The sequence below is a fragment of the Melozone crissalis genome, unplaced genomic scaffold (genome assembly GCF_028551555.1).
Source record: "Melozone crissalis strain CALT ecotype California unplaced genomic scaffold, PUWL_Pcris_2 ptg000036l_1, whole genome shotgun sequence".
In the NCBI taxonomy this organism is placed as follows: Eukaryota; Metazoa; Chordata; class Aves; order Passeriformes; family Passerellidae; genus Melozone; species Melozone crissalis.
Window position 1 is genome coordinate 2,911,149 of NW_026535814.1, and position 17,310 is coordinate 2,928,458.

Consider the following 17,310-nt stretch of genomic DNA (forward strand, 5'->3'; position numbering starts at 1 on the left):
CCCAATAGAGGCAAAGATGGAAATTTGCTGTTGCAAATATAACACTAAAAACTTTGGGTTTATATTTTTTCACATTTCCAACTGATTTTCTAAGGACAGAGTGGACAATAGCATTTTTAATGAAGATGAACAGAAGCATCTTCTGTTATTAGACACTGGGGGACAATATGCAAAACTAAATCAGCGTTATTCATAGTCATAACTAGTTGCATTTATGTGCCACATTTATGAGATGTAGTAATCTATCCCCGTTACATGCTAGATACTTTACCTAAGCTGGGTTAAGGAGGATCCCTGTTTTCATCCCTGGTGAAGTTCCTTATCTGAACTTTATGAACAACATGAGTTCCTCCTCTCACTGTGTCACTTTTCTGTATCACTTGTTCATTCTCATACAATAATAATGGGATTTTGTGTTAAGGTTTAAATAGGCTATAGCTGTAGTGGTTTAAATATTTGTCAGTCCTTACTATATTTATATATAATTTGCTAACAATAAATAGAATTGTTTAATTGTTTTAAGATACCACCACCAATGGGCTCTTTGCTGTTAGGCAAGAGTTGTGAGGCAGTCAGTCTGGATTTTTGAACAGTTAGGTGATTTAGCGTCAGGAAAGAGCTATTTTACATCCACCAGCTATTTAAAACATGGGCATTTCAATCCCAGCTTCTTCCTACTGCTAAATTAATGCATAGCCCAGAAGCAGAGCTCACCATGACAAGATAATATCACACCACTGTGGAGAAAAAAACAGTGAACTTGTACTTTGCAAAATAGGTTCAATTACAACTATCCCCATTTAAGATGATGAAATCTAAATTTTTTTTTTATTCCTCTGCAAAAAGCTCCTGACTTCATTTAATAATATTATCCATTTCCTGTTTGCTATTGCAAAAATATTTTGGGTTTTTTGGCAGAAAAAAATTTAAAACTAAAAGGGAGTTGGGTGTTGTGAATTTTCATAGCTTTGAAAAACAGCCCAAGCTAGGAATTCATGGGACTTCTTGAGTTCTCTTGCATGAGCTGTGACAGCACAGGCATGGGTAACGAAACATTCATAAGGTCTTTTCAAATTCTGCAGAAAATATTGTGTGACTCATTTATTATTTTCCAGTGGTCTTTTGAACACTATAAGAAATCAATATCCCAAGATAGTGAAATTTAGATCTCGGGGGTGGGGGGGAGGGGTGCGAAAAGAAAAATTTAAAAAAGGGATAATTCTTCCCAGTGCAAACTCCAGGTAAGTGTTGTTGAATCTCATCAGTAAAATTAATGAGATTTGTGAAGCACTGCTGAATGAGAATTTCCACATAAACTTCTAAAATATAGGATTATATGCCTTATTTACAAATTCATAGACAGTTTCTTAAATTAAAAACCTGAAAGAACTGAGATATAAACTGAGCAGTATGTATTTCACTCTTTTTGTAGTCTAGTTACTACATGTTTTGCTACATTATGTGTTTTCAAAGCACACATATTGATGAAGCAAAAGTACTAGAGATAATAACTGCAGATTTCCTTTAACATGGCATTTTTACATGACACCCACTCACAGGATTACATTTTTTTACACACACAATAATATTTTACTGCTCGATGGAATGAGATTATTACCTAAAAGGTTTCAGCATGAATGTATATCATAAACTCTAGTATTTTCTCATCCTTTATGGACAAGCCCAAGAAAAGTTTTGAAGTTCTGTCACTGGGGGTGGTAAATAATTTAATTAAGCTGTAATTTTGAATATGGACCTTTATCTGGAAAAATTCTTGAACTTATGCTTAATTATAAGTGTAGGTTTATTGGCTCCCACAGAACTATTAATATGCCTCATTCCTTTGCTGTTTTGGGTCTAAATGGCAAAACACACTAGAATCAAATTAAAGGCTATCTCACCATTTTTTGCACAGTCTTAAACAAGATATGATGTTTGGGCAGTCCCACCTCACAGTCTACCCTGGAAACATTATTATTCATGGATGTGTACAGAGACCTTTTCAATTTACAATCTCTGGCGCTGGCACAATTACTGAAATGAACAAAAAATCCTTATGCAAGTGGCTGGGAATCCATTCTCTCAGCCCTATTTTCTCTGTATCTTCCATTTAATGAGGAAAAGCCTTCATTTGTGTAGAATAAAAGTGTTGCTAGACATTTGTTTCCTTTCCTTACTTAACTCAGGCCCAGGAATAGTGAAGCAATCCTTTATGAGGAGGCACTTACATGGGTGGCTATATTGGACTAGACAACACAGCGTAAGAAAAACACAACCACACATTTTTACCTCTCTGCAGTACTGTCCCTCCTTTGACTATCAATGTCTGAATCCTACTATTGTCCAGGGCTGAGTATTCATCCTTCCTATATCAACTTAAATACAAATATATTTTCAGTGTTGCCTTGTACCTGTTATTTCCAGCCCCTTCTGTTTCAAGAGTGGAAAGCTCAGTTACTATAATATGGAAGATGTGGACGTATAGGTATTTTCAGAAGAATTCAGTTGTTACTTTAATGCCCTGCAATACCTTTTTTCCAAGATATTTTTTAGCATCCATGAAGTGCAACGAGTATAAAAGAAGACATTACAAAAAAATTAGTAAACAGAACATAAAAAATTCAGCCAATTTTCACCTTGATACCTAGATCTGTATCTATCTAAAGCTTGATAGTTCTAGGACAGATGTTTCTCTATAATCCAAAATGGATGTAAAATTCTTTGGAAGAAATACTTTTGTTGGTTCTTTCACACTGTTACTAACTTCCTTCTGACATGTCTCTGTAGCATGTCTCTTTTGTGAGCTAGCTCATGAACTAATTTAAACCTAGAAAGATATATGCATTTTAAAAAACTGTCCCACAGTGACAAGCATTTTGCATTCTAGTTCTTGTGAGGGGGGATGAAATTGCTATATAACACTTTAGATTAAGAAAAAGAAATACTCAGTATTAAACATCCAATATTCAAATTCCTCAAATTTAAAAATACATCTACAGCCTTTTTATTCTAAAAATGCTTCTGCCAAGTACTGCTGATTTTCATTCAGGAAACATACTATTTATTAAGCTATAGGAGAAGATGCTTTGAAAAATTGGTGACCTGTAGTGTAGCCTATAAGAGTTTTTATGTTATTGAGCAAATATGTCAAATGTTTGTGGACAATTCTCCACTTTCCCATTTTGAGGAATTGTGATGCTGACATCTGTCAGTGCATTCCTGACAAAGTTTGATTTCAGAGACATATTTCTGTTAAAAAACTCTCAGGATCTCTTCCTTTTTGCCCATTGAGCCATGAAATATTCAAGATTATCTGCATAAATTACTTTAGATGGGGAAGATACAGTACCTCTAGACACAGGATAATCAGTTGTCATTCTACCCTAAAAACACAATTGGAAAGGGGGTTTTTGCCTTTTCTTGTTAGTCCTTAATCTGTTTCTCCCACTGAAGTCTTCCCTTAATTTTAATTAGTTAATTTCTGGAAATATTAGCATGGTATCAAGAAAATGATAAGAACAAAGGGTTGCACATACAATAATTGTCTAAGTGCCCAAGGGTGAAGCTGGGAGATGAAAACATACTTTGCTGTTGTGTCTTCTTCCTGCAGATCAGCATAGGCCACACAGTGCTGACCTGACTTCAAGGCTTACCCCTTATCCGGCTTTCAAAGAGAACAGAGGCTCTGTGGGTGAAATGATTGTGGTTTACTGGGATACAATAATGACACAACCAGAAACAATTCTCATAGTTTGCCACACACGGCACACAAAACACAGCAGAGTCTTCATGGTTTCTTTTTTTTTAAAGTATTTTTGCATACAAGTCTTATTCAATATACATCCTTAATTAAGAGAGTAAATATAGTAGGACTCATAAGGTGGGATACATTTAATGGCTATTAGTATTCAAGTAATTGTAAGAGGAGGGATATTTTTGCCAAAAATGTATTTGCCCCATGACTGGCTAAGTTGAAATTTATTCTTTCTAGGTAGCTAATCATCACTCTTCTGCTACTATTAAATCCTGGCAGTATTCAAAATATTCTTAACAGCCATCTTAGTTCTGTGGCTTCAAGTACTAAGCCTTCCTGATGCAGATTTCAGTTCCAGCATCTGATCTGCAAACTGATGTATCTCAGCACCTTATAAAATCTAACATGACATCTCTAATCATCTTCTAGGCAACAAGAAGAAATACTGATGGTTACAGTGATTGTGGCATCTGATATTAGCAACCCTCTGGAAAGAAGGTAGCCTGTAAATCATCTTTCAAAGGAACAAAATCAACAATGTGTTCCACAAAGAAATAATCAAACCCATGTATTTTTTAATTAAACAGACTGATAATGTCACAGTTATTGAAACATAATTAGTTATTTTGTCGATATATTCAAGTTAGGAAACCGATTAAAGAACATTTCATTTCAAGAGAAATGGCCATAACTCCATGTGAGTCAGTAGTAATGAGAACTTATTAAATAATGCTCCATAAAAGTAGCTCATCACTTCATAGCCTTACCAAACAATTACCATACCAAAACAATTAGTAACTAGTAAGTGCAGACATTTTAATAGAAAAACTGTGACTTAAACCTATGCAAAGAATGAACCATTAGTAATAAGTTTTCAGGATGCAATGCATGGAAAGAGCATTTCCAACACATGGAAAGAGACAGTTTGCTATGAGGATGTTTCAGGCTCTATTTTGTGGGAAATGCTGAACCAAGCTGAGAGAGATGAAAAGCAATGTGTCTCGGAGGGATTTTCATTACCCTACAACAATTTTACACATATGAGGCACAATATCTTAGTTGATTATCTGGCCTTCAGTAGTTAAGTTGGAGACTGAGTTACTCATATGAAAATATTTATCCCCATAGAAATTATGGATTTAAGACAATTACGTAGGATGAACTCCCTAAATATACTAGGCCATTGACTCCAGTAGGGTAAAGCCAAGAAACACGGGAGCACCTTTTCTTGATTTACGTTCCAAAGATGCTTTCTTTTTCCTACTGTGTCAGAAACATGAGTGACTCTAGCCATGCATCTCAAAACATTCATCCACCAGCAAGTGGCTTATGATTGCTGCATGTCTGCTTGTGAGGGTAAAATATTAAACAAATGTGCTTTTTAAAAAAAATATACAAAATTTTTCATGGTTATAAAGACTGTTTTGAAAATCTTTTACAGGAAGCCCTTTTCTTCAGCAGCTACTATAAGTCTTTAGCATTCACTGCAGCATTAAATGGTGTTTTTTGGGTGTGGAAGGTGAAGTGAGACCAGAAGTGAGATAAAAGTTTGATTTCCGTGGGTATAATATGAAGGCAAGAATGTGATTTTCAAAGAAATCTTATTTACATTTCTCATGATTAAATATTTACCTTCATAACTGTAGTCAGATGTTTGCTATAGAAAGAAGTACATATAAAAAGGTGATTTGCTAAGCCTGCCTCAAAAAAGCTGATGCTCTGGATTTAAGCAATAAATGCATTAAAATCTCTACAGATCCTACAATATATTCAGAGCCTGAAGTTACTCAGCAAATTTATTTGATGAGTTAAGTGAGAGTATACCTTCTAATTTGTTTTCATCCTTAATTACCAATTTATTCTTTTGATTCATACAAGGTAAATTTCATACCATTGATTCCCTCTTGACCTTGTGCTTGTAACTGAATCCTGAGTTCTGGCTTGTGGCCCAGGAATATGTAGAAAATTGTTTATATTAACAGCAAGCTGCCTTGAGCTGCAGTGCTTTGATTTAATGTTATAACTGTGCTAAAAGTAGCATCGCTTTCCCATGTACTCTCTATTCTTTTCAAATCCCTTGTCATTATAACAGATGTTTGGATTATTGTTCTGTAAACTATGTCAGAATTTCAACCTCTAGTATCTGTTTATTATTCTCTGAGGGTGATATTACAAATGTTCTCATGCACAATTGATACAGCCTGTCTTTTCCCCGTAAAAGTGCTAAGCAGAAAGTTTTCACTAATCAGAGTAAATTCTAGTTTTAGAAGCAAAAATTTTTGTTTCAAATCTCTTTTGAGAAAATGTTTGCAGCTGGAAGTGGTGAGTATCATTCTTTTTCAAAGTATGTACCAGAGGAGTGTGAGACAGTATTTGGACTACATAGTTTAATAAAATGATTTTAAAAAATTGAAGGTTTTAGGTACTTGCATAAAGAAATAAAATTAACATACAGCCATTTAATTATTTTATTCTGAAGCCATAGTAGCTCTTCTCTAATTTTACATTAGTAATCTAATGGACTGAGATTAGTTCAGTTTGTTGAGGATGGTCTAATAAACACCTTGGTTGTGGATTCAATTCCTCTATGGGCTTTTAATTGATGTTGGACTTGGTGTTCCTTGTGGGCCTCTTCCAACTCAGAATATTCTGTGATTCTGTAATTACATGCTAAGTTATAAGTGCATGTTTGCTGAAAGAACATATTTAACCTTCTTGCTATAGACTGTGAAATAATATATAAGCTGATTATTAGAATCACAGACAGCAGAAGACTGAGATTTTTTGTAAAGATTTCAAGATGTAGAGGGAAGCAGCTTCTAGGGAATATTCCTCTTCAAGGGGAGATAATTTTTTTGTAAAAATCCTCATTAGCTCCAAAATAATAACTATTACATAAAAAAGAGGGTTTAGTAATGTTTTTGAGCCTTGAGCATTACTTTCCATCTGAATTTTAAATTCTTGTAGTAGATGTCTCATACTCCTGGAATGTGTTTCCTGAGGCAACTTGATCTAGTCTGAGGTTGCCTAAATAACAATCAAAGCAATCCATTACACTTTGTGTTCTCTCTCTAAAAATACACACATATGTACACAGGATGAACTTGTGCACACATTACACCAATACATTAATTTATGGTCTTACAAACAGGAAAATCATATTTTTCTTTTTTTGATAACAATCCAGTCTATTATAGACCTTTCTAGTTCTGTAAATGGAAGCTAAAGACCTCCAGAGAACTTCTGCATTTATACAGATGGGGGTTGTGTATGAAAATAATTTATTCCACTTGATGTACTTCCTTTACCTTTTTTCTCCTCTTCCTTTTTTTCTTTTTTTTTTAACCTATTCTGTTTATCATTAGGCTGTATTGTCATTGTCTGTCTGCTATGGGGTTTTTTTAAGGATAGTGTCTATCTGTGAATAATTATCCCCTTTAATATACTATAGAAATCTCTTATTGGGATGAAAAATGCCTCAGACCTAAAGAACACTCTTCATACCTTAATAGAGTCAAAAACAGTGCAATTTTACGGTGCTCAGACAATTATCAACAAAAATGACCCCAGAGAAAAAAAGGTGATGCTATTGCTGTTAATTGCTTTTGCCTTAACAAGGGAATCCAGCTACACAGACAGTAGACTTCAAAGATTTTGCTGGAATCCCTACACATATTATTTTTGCATTTAGGATGAAAAAAACAAGGTCAGCTTTGGAAATGATTAATGCCTTTTTGCTGAAAGCTGTACCAAACGTCCTTGAGTTTAATCAAAACTATTTGTTTTTAGTCAGCTTTGCTGTTGTCTCTTTTACTCTTGTCCACTGATAGCTTGACATTAATGACATCATAAATCATGTGAAGTGGCGGCTGGGGTTTGGTAGCATTTCAAGTGTTTGTTGAGATGTCCTAGACTATTTGAGGAGCTGGTGTGAGGAAGGATATTGGGTTGATCTAAATCTTCAGTCTGATGCATTTTTCTGTTGCTAAAATCAAGTGAGACATGAATTTAAAATGTGGGCATTTTCCAAAAGGGCAGAAGGGCAGTCTCCACTAAAATGGTCAGATTGTAGAAAATTAGTTTGTGATTATTTCCCCCACCATGTCAGTGGGGTAGAATCTTGTGAAATAGATACATATATTGCACAAGGAAAATATCTCAGTTTGTGAATTCCTTAGTCATTCCTTTTACATGGAGGCAGAGGTTTAAGCCCGTGTTCTGCCCATCCCGGTGTGATACAGTCAGTCAGATGCTGAGGGGTAAGCAGTTTGTACGAACCTGTCATTTAGAGGTGCTGCTGTTTTGTTGTGTGTTTGTTATTTTGGTTTATGGAATTTTTTGCTGTAAATAGCAAAACACAAGACATGATCACTTTGAAAATATTTTCATTGAAAAATGTTTAGCTGTTATCGGTTATGTGTTTCAGAGATTTGAGTTGATCATTGTATGTTTTATAGCTTGTTATCAGTATGCCTATATACTTAGGACATGCTTTTCATTATCATTTATTGTGCTGTGAGGACAATGGAGAACTCGTCCTTTGAATGTTATTTATTCAGCTGGATTCTCTTACAGTACAACATGTAATTTGTAGACTGTTACAGAAAGTATTTGTTCTGTTATTATCCCTAACCTTCACAGAGTTTATTCATCACAAAAATTTCATCTCTTTGTGTCAAGGCGCCTCCAGAAAGTTGGAAGGTTTCTTTTGTTCAATCATTTAGAAGGATTTATATTTGGAAAAAATACGTAGTGCATGCCACATAGAGAAGAGAAACCATGGTAGAGCATTTGGGTTTCAATCAATAGATTTATCATTTAACAAATCTGCTAAAGAATGTTTGTATTCCATGAATTCAAATATAAGTATAAGCTTGATCACTTACTTCAACTTTTTTTTTAGAGTCACCTGGGTGAATGGCAAGTGTTGTTGGTAGCATGACTGGGATATCAATGTTTCATTTCCAAGGCCCATATGTGTGAAAAGATGGATATACTTTCTCCCTCTCCTGGTAACAGAAAAATCAAACTACAGAAAATACACATAATGTGTAGTTTTGGAGAAAGAAATCACTGCATCTCTGAACATGTGACTTTCTTGGTGTCCAGGATGCACCACAGGCACATGGACTTCTCACTCACTCCAGGAAAGATAAGGGATCACTCTTTACACAATCATATATCTATACAGTTTTAACTGACCTGAAAAATGAAATTAAAAAATAAAGAAAAATTACATGGAAAAAGTTTTCATTTAATGACTCACATTATATGAACCAGTGTGCAAATTCACTGGTGAGTCTCAATCCAGTGAGCATCTTCCTATCACCCACCAATGTTTCTCTCCCGTGTACAGATTTGTCTGGGAACCAGGTGAGGGATGTTAAGCACTTCTGTCTCTATGTCAGCCTGAGCCTTACTGCAGATCCTGTGCATACAGTGAATGATGGTAATTATAGTGAAAGATCTAGGGTATTATTTATTTCTCACTAGCAGACAGCACCTGACAGTCTTTGTATATCAAGTTGTTATTAAAATCCTATGTCTGGATGTTAAGCTGACTTATTTTACAACTAATCTTCTTTTGCAACTAATCATGTACTATGTATAAAGTTTGGGAAGTAAATTCATCTAATTTGACAGGAGAGATATTAAAATGAAATAATTTATGTCATCAAATAAACCATAGTAACTTGTTTTTGTGATTGCCAAATGTAGTTCCATTACTATATTGGTGTAAACATCTTCTGAGTCATTTCAATCTTGTATTAAGACTGGATTTGCATGATAGCACATAATTTTATTAGTTATAGAATGCATTTTCTGAGGATTTTAAGTATAAATCTCCTCTGAATTAGCATGCCACATTGAAAATAGGGACATACAGAAATCTTTGCTGATGACTCCCATTCGGAGAGCATGTCATCCGTGCTTTTGCACTGTACCGTGATGCTGATATACAGCAGAGCTCAAGCTGAGTTAGAAGAGAAAGAGGCCTGCTCTAGTTTCCTCCTCTGAACTGTGCTTGTGTTCCAATTTTTGTTGTGCGAAAACTTTGATTTTCTGAAGAATGCCTGTTGGTAGAGGAAAACTCACGATATAGCCAAGTGAAAACAACATGAGCAGCATTTAATGAACACAAAAAATGCATCATTCTCCTTTGCTTTTGGGATTGGGTTTTATTCAATGCATGAACACGTGGCAAGACATAGAATGTGGCAGGGAGGTCTACATTTAAAAATATATTACCGAGAGATAAGTATGCAAAATTTAGTGCTCAGATCTCAAAATAATAATGGCAATCAATGGTCTCCAAAATTACTTGGCGTACTTCAGCATTTGCAGGGGAGAAAATCTGAAGCTTGTTTTCCCATTCTCCCATTCTTCTTTCCAAGTCTTATGATCTTGATTTTAAAAGCTTGCACATGGCATTACATGTTTTTCCTCTCCACTTTCTGCTAACAAACAATCAAAAATCAGTGCCACCCTGCAAGCCACGGATTCAATGGGAATGATTGGCTACAAGGAGTTTTCACAAACATGCAAGTTATGTCCAGAGAAGCACTGCAAGCTGCTCGTCCAATCTGTTTGTAATACCACTGTTCTGTGTTCTTTCTTAATTTCACAGTTTATCACTCTTTAACTTCCTTATCCCTGCCCTTTACACAATGGGTTCACTGGCAGGAAACTGAAAACTTACACAAGATGTGAAAAAAGGCCAGAAATTACCCAAGCGGGTAAGTTGCAATTTGCTTAGGGTGTTTAGAATGTTTACATCTTGATAAAAAATGCTCCTCATTACTTAATTGCTTCTTTTTTTTTTTCTGATACTTTTTATTCCTGCAAAACTGAATATAATAGGTAGAGAAAAGGACAAGATATCTCCTTAACTAATATCTTCAACCAGTAAGAAGTGCCACAACTCAATTGCTGTTTTGTTAATGTTTTGTTTGAAGAAATAGTTAAAGCTAAATAAAACACTTATCAAATAATGGATCATATTAAATTATATGTATTTAGAAATATAAATGGCCACTATAACCTTATTTGATGTGAGAGCACTGACTAGTGTAAAGAAATCACAGGAGGTTTATATGTATACACTCTACAGAAGTATTTTACTATAAAAGAAAGGACCCCTGCTGGCATATGTAATTTAATGTGCAGCATGCCTCTCCTAATTCAATCAGGTCTCTACATCCCTTCTTTCATATTCTGCTTGTATTCCATGTGCTAAAGCCATCAAGATTTTCAGGATGAAATGAATGCTTGTATTAATCCAGTAATTTCCATTTAAAACACAGCATCGATTTGATTAATAAGGTTTGATGCTGAATAATTATACAGCAAATATGTAGGATACAGAAAAACCACAGATGTGACCATCAGCTAAAGCCTTGTGGGAGAAGGGGGTCAAAGGGAAGCAATGGCCATGACTGAGGTGATAAATTTTTGGCTTTTCTCTTATGCAATTAACAAGCAATGCTGCTATTAATTTGCCACCCTCAGAGTCATCACTGGTCAGATGTGTCAGGGTCAAGGGGCGTAGGGGCAGAGCAGGGGTCAGCATTTCAGCAGCCCTGAAAAGAAATTAGAAAATGAAAGAAATCCAAATTAAATGGTAGAGCACACTTTTAGCAGTGTAGCAGGGGGTGGGGCATCCCTTTAATGTTAAGACTCCAGGTTTAGAATAATAAAAATGTTCTCTGCACATTTAATTCAAAGTAATCAATCTGAGGCACAGCACTTGAGCATCCAATAAAAGAAAATCAATGTGGTCTCTGCAAGGGAAGACAAACAATGCCAGCTTTTACTAAAGGGATTATAGGTTAACATTTATTCATTGTATTGTAATCTGATGTCAAGTGGTATAAAATCAAGCCAACAATCCATTACCACTGGTTATAGGCTAGGTGCTGATGTCATGCAAATAGACTTTTCATAGAACTTATTAAATCATTTCTGTGTTCTAGCTATAGAACAATTTTATACAGTTGCTGAACTTCAATAAATTCTATTTCATTCTTGTAGTGAGGAGCATCAAAAGACAAATATTTGTCATTTCAAAGCATAGTTTAAATTTTTGCACGGTTTCCATGCTTTTCCTGTCATTAATTAGTCAAATGGAATGTAGTTTGTTTTTGGTTAGTTACAGGCAAAAAACCCCTTAATTTGATAACTGACACCAGTTTGTTCTCCAAGTCTCAAGTTTTGTCCTACTTACCTCCCATGAATGTTATTAATTATCAAGTATAATAAATTGACCAAAAAAAATTTTTAAAGTCTATTTTTGAAAGATGTCTATGCTGTTTAAAGATAATCACTGTAATTTGTAATAAATCACTTTACAAGGAAGAGGGATTCCATGTAAATGTCAGCTCTCAAAAGAAATCTTTGACAATGAAAGACCAAATCCTGTTTCTGAGCAAAATCAATTAGAATTTGCCAGTGATGTCGATCAGGGTGAAAGGGGGCTCATATATCTGCCTTTAATAAGCCACAGTAAAAGAAGTAAAGCCTTCTAAATGATGTATCATAAAAAAAGGATTTGTATCCATCAAAAGCATTCTCTAGGTGTTAATTCATAGGAATATAGGGGGGTTTGGGCATGTGGCTCAAAACCTAAATTTTTCCTGTTGGTGGCTGGCTGTAGTAAAAACCACTTAATCATATCAGTTGGGACGAGGGTAAGTGGTTGCTCTTTTCAAGTCTCAGCAACAGTCAGTACTCTTGAGTTTAACGTAAAACTAAATAGCTATAGGAGTTGTCAAAGTTGATGTTACTTTTGAAACAGTCTGGTTTGCTGTTAGGATTGGGTCACTTTTGTGTGTTTGGAAAAACATTACCACATGTTTGAAAATGGTGCTAATATTTTGCAGATTGTATTGCAACGCAGCTCTCTGCTACTTCAAAACACTTCAGAATTTAAGCAGAGGTAGAAAGGGAAATTGGACATGACACTATTTTAATTATAAAAGCTAAGTTTGATTTTGCCACCCATGACACAACAGAATATTTTAGCCAGGAAGATATCTTTCTTTTTTCCACCTTCTTCTTTTATACTTACCTTGTGGTTCTAAAAGGAAATTAAAGGTCTAAGGTTCTCAATGTCAAAGTGTCAACCCTCTAGCAGGCCAATGAGGGCAGTGCAAATTTTGATTATTTGAGCAATGGAAAATAAGAGTAAAAAATTATAGTATGGATTGGCAAAGATAGGAAATTAATGCAGCATTGCTCCTTCCTTTACTTTGCTAATTATTGCATCATTTTACAAGTGGCTGCACAAACTTCTACCTCAGTTTCCCCTCTCTAAGATAGGAAAACTTTCTCTGCTGCAAAATTTTTCAGCTTTCTGCTGGGCAAAATCAGATGACTACTACAGGAAAAAACCCCTTTGTAGGGACTGATACTAAAAGGCTGCCTGAGTCTCAAAATTCAACTGTGTGTTGGGAGGACCAAAATTTTCATCTAGAAATTTTGTCCAGTCAAGTTTAGGCTAAAATAAGTGGGAAAAGCCCATTATGATTTCCTCCTATTGCTCTACCATAAAGATGAAGAAAGCCACAACCTGGAATCCCCTCCAATGTCCATGAATTTTTGGACCTGGTACATTTTCTCAAGCTTCCCTGCTGTCTTCTATGTTGTCTGCATTTTCCACAGGCAATGCTTTGCTTTTTCTGCCCCTGGCTGCCTAGCTTGATGGCCATTTCTGTGACATCCAAAGCATCAATGCCATGGAGAAAGCTGTGCTGCAGAATTGATAGCTCATGCCCATTCACACCCATTTTCACAGTGACACCAGCTTTGCCATGGAAGCTGCTCCAAAATTAAAAGTCTAGCAATTAGAATTCAAATTTAAATTGTAAGAGTAAAGTATGTAGCTTCCACACCCACCACCAAAATGAGGTTCTAGTGCTTCTACCCTCTCTGAACAGAGAATCATAATGGAGGAGATCCAAAGTGCATGAAGAAAAGTGTGAAAACAAGACAATGTCCAGACACAAGAGGCTGAAATTAGAATAAAATACCCTCCTGCTAGAAAATATTCTGGTTTTCAATTTCTGCATGCTTTATGCTAAGGTTTTAAGAAAAGAGGGGTACTAGTTTGGCCTGAAGAAGGACATCATAGACCCTATGTCATTGAAAAACCTCCTGCATTTTTGAGCTGAAGCCTGTAAAAGGTCTATAGAAGGTTTCTATATAATTCTAGTTGACAGTGGGGTTTAGATAGATACAAGCAGTTAAAGGTGACAGAATACCATGGGCTGAGCAGCGCTTATTATGCCTGCTGTTGTGAGGCTTCAATTCATTATTGCAACAAACTGAAACAATGCAGCAGCTGCGCAGGACATGGTTGTAGTATTGATTTGACTTCTCAAAAGTCTTCTCTTAAGATGCAGAGTGCAGACAAACATGCACAAACATCGCTCAATTACTCTGATTCTGTTATGCTCTTCCTATATCTCCAACTAAGGGCTCCTCAAGATGCAGCAAAATGACTCTTTAGCTGAAGGCAAACAGCGCTCCAAGCCTGACTCTAAGGGGTTCTTCCAGAGACCACATTTCACACTCAAATTGCCGTTAGAGCTCTGTGCTCCCTTGAGGCCCAGAGTCAACTTTTGTGTCAATCCTCCACTGGGGTTAAAAGTCACAATGGCATTGTGTCCATTCTGCATACTAAACAGAGTTAAACAAAAATAAAAGGCAGATCAGCTCTCTGACCAAGAAAAATTGCATGTTCTTTAATTTATTTTTTTTAATACAAGCTTTTTGCCATGGTGATAAATGCAATATCAAACTGGGCTAGTTGGTGGGCTTGATGTAGAGTGGAAACGCACAGGAAATGCTGCACTTTTCTCACTGTAAATAAACTATAAAATTTAGCACTGACAAAAGCAGCCTCTTCCTGCATCTAATGTCAACAAATGCTTTTTGGAAGTGCCAACTTGGAAATGAAAGGTTTTATTTCTTCCTTTAGGGTAATCTAAGCGCAACAATTCCATGAGCAACTTGAATGTTCAGCTGGTTGTCAGCTACCCAACTTTGATCATGTCACACAGCATCTCTGCAGTCCTTCCATGTGAACTAACATAGACTCTTGACCAGATTAGAGTCTTTGATCCTTGTGCACACATTACAGAGAATTCCTTTTAAAGCTTAGTAGCAGTTATGCTATAAAGCTCAATGCAGAATTTGTGTCATGTGGGAGGCTTTCCATAAAGCAATATTTTAGACCCAAAACCTTAATCAATACTGTGGGGCACACACGCTTTCAAATGCAGATTCCAAGTTTCACACTTTAGAGCAACCTGCCAGCAGTGGGTGTAGAAAATATAATGTCTCTGGAGAAAAGAAGGTGTTTGCAAGATTCTTATCCCCTTCAAAACAGAGCCCCGGAGTCTTCCTAAATTCCCAAAGATCTCATGTGCAGACCTGGTATGGCAAAAATGAACTTCATACGATGAACACATATGAGAGCTCTGCCTGGCCCTAGAAGTGGAGAACATCCATAGCCTTTAAAGGAACAGACTATTTTATCTGTCTCAAAAGCAACATCTGAGTAAAGGAAGCTTCAATTTGCAAATGGTAACGGTGAAAAAAACTTTCTTAAAAACTGTTTGAGGAAGACCTAAAATGTTTTCTGAAATAAAATGAACATATTGTTAATTGTGAAGGCCTATTGACATATCAGAGAAAATCTTTGTTCCCACAAAGGTCAGCGGAGATACCTGAAAACTCTTATGATGAGACATTTAACCTACCTGACAGAGGTTTTAATCAAAATGTTGAGACAAACCAGATATGTTTAATCATAAATTAGACAAGTTTATAAACTGCTCAGAAAATATTTCCTAGCGCTAAAGCAAATTTCCTACATAGACAGTGTAGGAAATAGGAAATATATCTGTCAGCAGCAGGTAATTTATGGTGATTTCTCTTTAAAATTAATACCATTTTAAAGGAAGGCAACAATTTTCATTTATTAGAAGAATGTTTTTCTATCTGTGGGACCCCAAATTATTTCCCCATTCTTTGGTTATGTAGAGTATTGGAAGACAAACCCAAGTTGTTAAGGCATCTGTTATAACATTAAATGCAATAAATACACAAAGCCCTCATCCCAGCCCAAGAGCAACAGCAATTTGTAGCTCGTGTCACAAGTCTTTCATATGGCTACTAAACACCTCATTAAACATGAGTTTTAAAAGAAAAGGAAAATAGCTGCCTTAAATGCCACCATGGCAGGTGGTTAACAGAATTGATTGGCCAAGGAACTCAGTGGACAGCTGTCCCTATAAAGGAAATATCCTGTATGTACTCACAGCTGGAAGTTGGGTTAATTCAATTATGAATGCTATCTACTCTAACTCCCTCATAAACTTGTATTACAAGCTCTTCTTTGATATAAGGCTGCTTGAACTTGCCTTGAAGCTAAAAGCAAAAAGAATATCCATTTCAATATTTCCTCTACCACTTGAAATGTTTGGGTCTTGAGGAAGGTATTCAGTTAGAAAAGAACTCAATAACAGAAACATGCTTTTTTTCTGCATTCCCCCCCACCAAAGAAAAAAAAAACACACAAAGAAAAAACAAACAAACAAACAAAAAAAACCCCCAACACCATAAATAGTTTCATTATATGTTTGTTGGATATATTGCCATTCCTTTATAATGAGATTGAAAAGTAGATATCGGTCATCACCTTTTTTGAATTTGGTCATCCTTTTCTATGAGGCTTTGTACACTGCAGACAACCTGTTTCACAAAGCAAACCCCAATTAACATTATATTTTGCAACCTGTTGAGAAAAATGAGTGTTTTCTGTATGTCACCATATTTACACCATGCTAAAACACCACTGAAGTGACAGCCCCTGAAAAAACTGCTTCAGATCAGCCAGAGCAAAGCGTCTTCCCTAGATGCACATATGCAGACAACTTTTGTCCTTTCTCTGTTTACCCTTTAGTCCTCTCTCTCCAAGTCCTGCACAATTACAGGAGAAGAGGCTCATCATTCTGGGAGGTGTTTGCTCCTTTTTTCTTTATTATATATCTCAGTGTTATCTTTCTTCAGTTGCTCTTTAAGCCATTGCCATGATATTTATGTTCAACTTCATTTACTTATCCCAAAAGATCTTGGTAGGTTTTCTGGCAAGTAAGAACTATTAATAATAGGTTGCTGTCACATTAAAAAGTCAGAAAGCTAACTGAAATGGAATGGAAAACTTCATGTTGACTGTCTTATGTCTATCTGTTTGTTTTAGAAGCTTCAGATCTTCAGCTATAGTGGTGGTTGTTGTGGGGGGGTTGTTGTTTATTTGATTTTGGTTTTTTTCAGGAAGATTAATTTGCACAAGAATCTCACAGCTTTAAAAGTAGGAAGATTTTTGATTACCATTTATCTGCCTGAAAATAAATCTTATAATAAGAGAACCAGAATATTCTTAAAAAAAAAATTCATGAACAGCATAGTCAGTTTTGAAAAACCTATTGTCAAGCCAAGCAGCCCTGAGAGGATCATTCCACTCTATCAGACTGATAGAGAAGGGTGTGAAC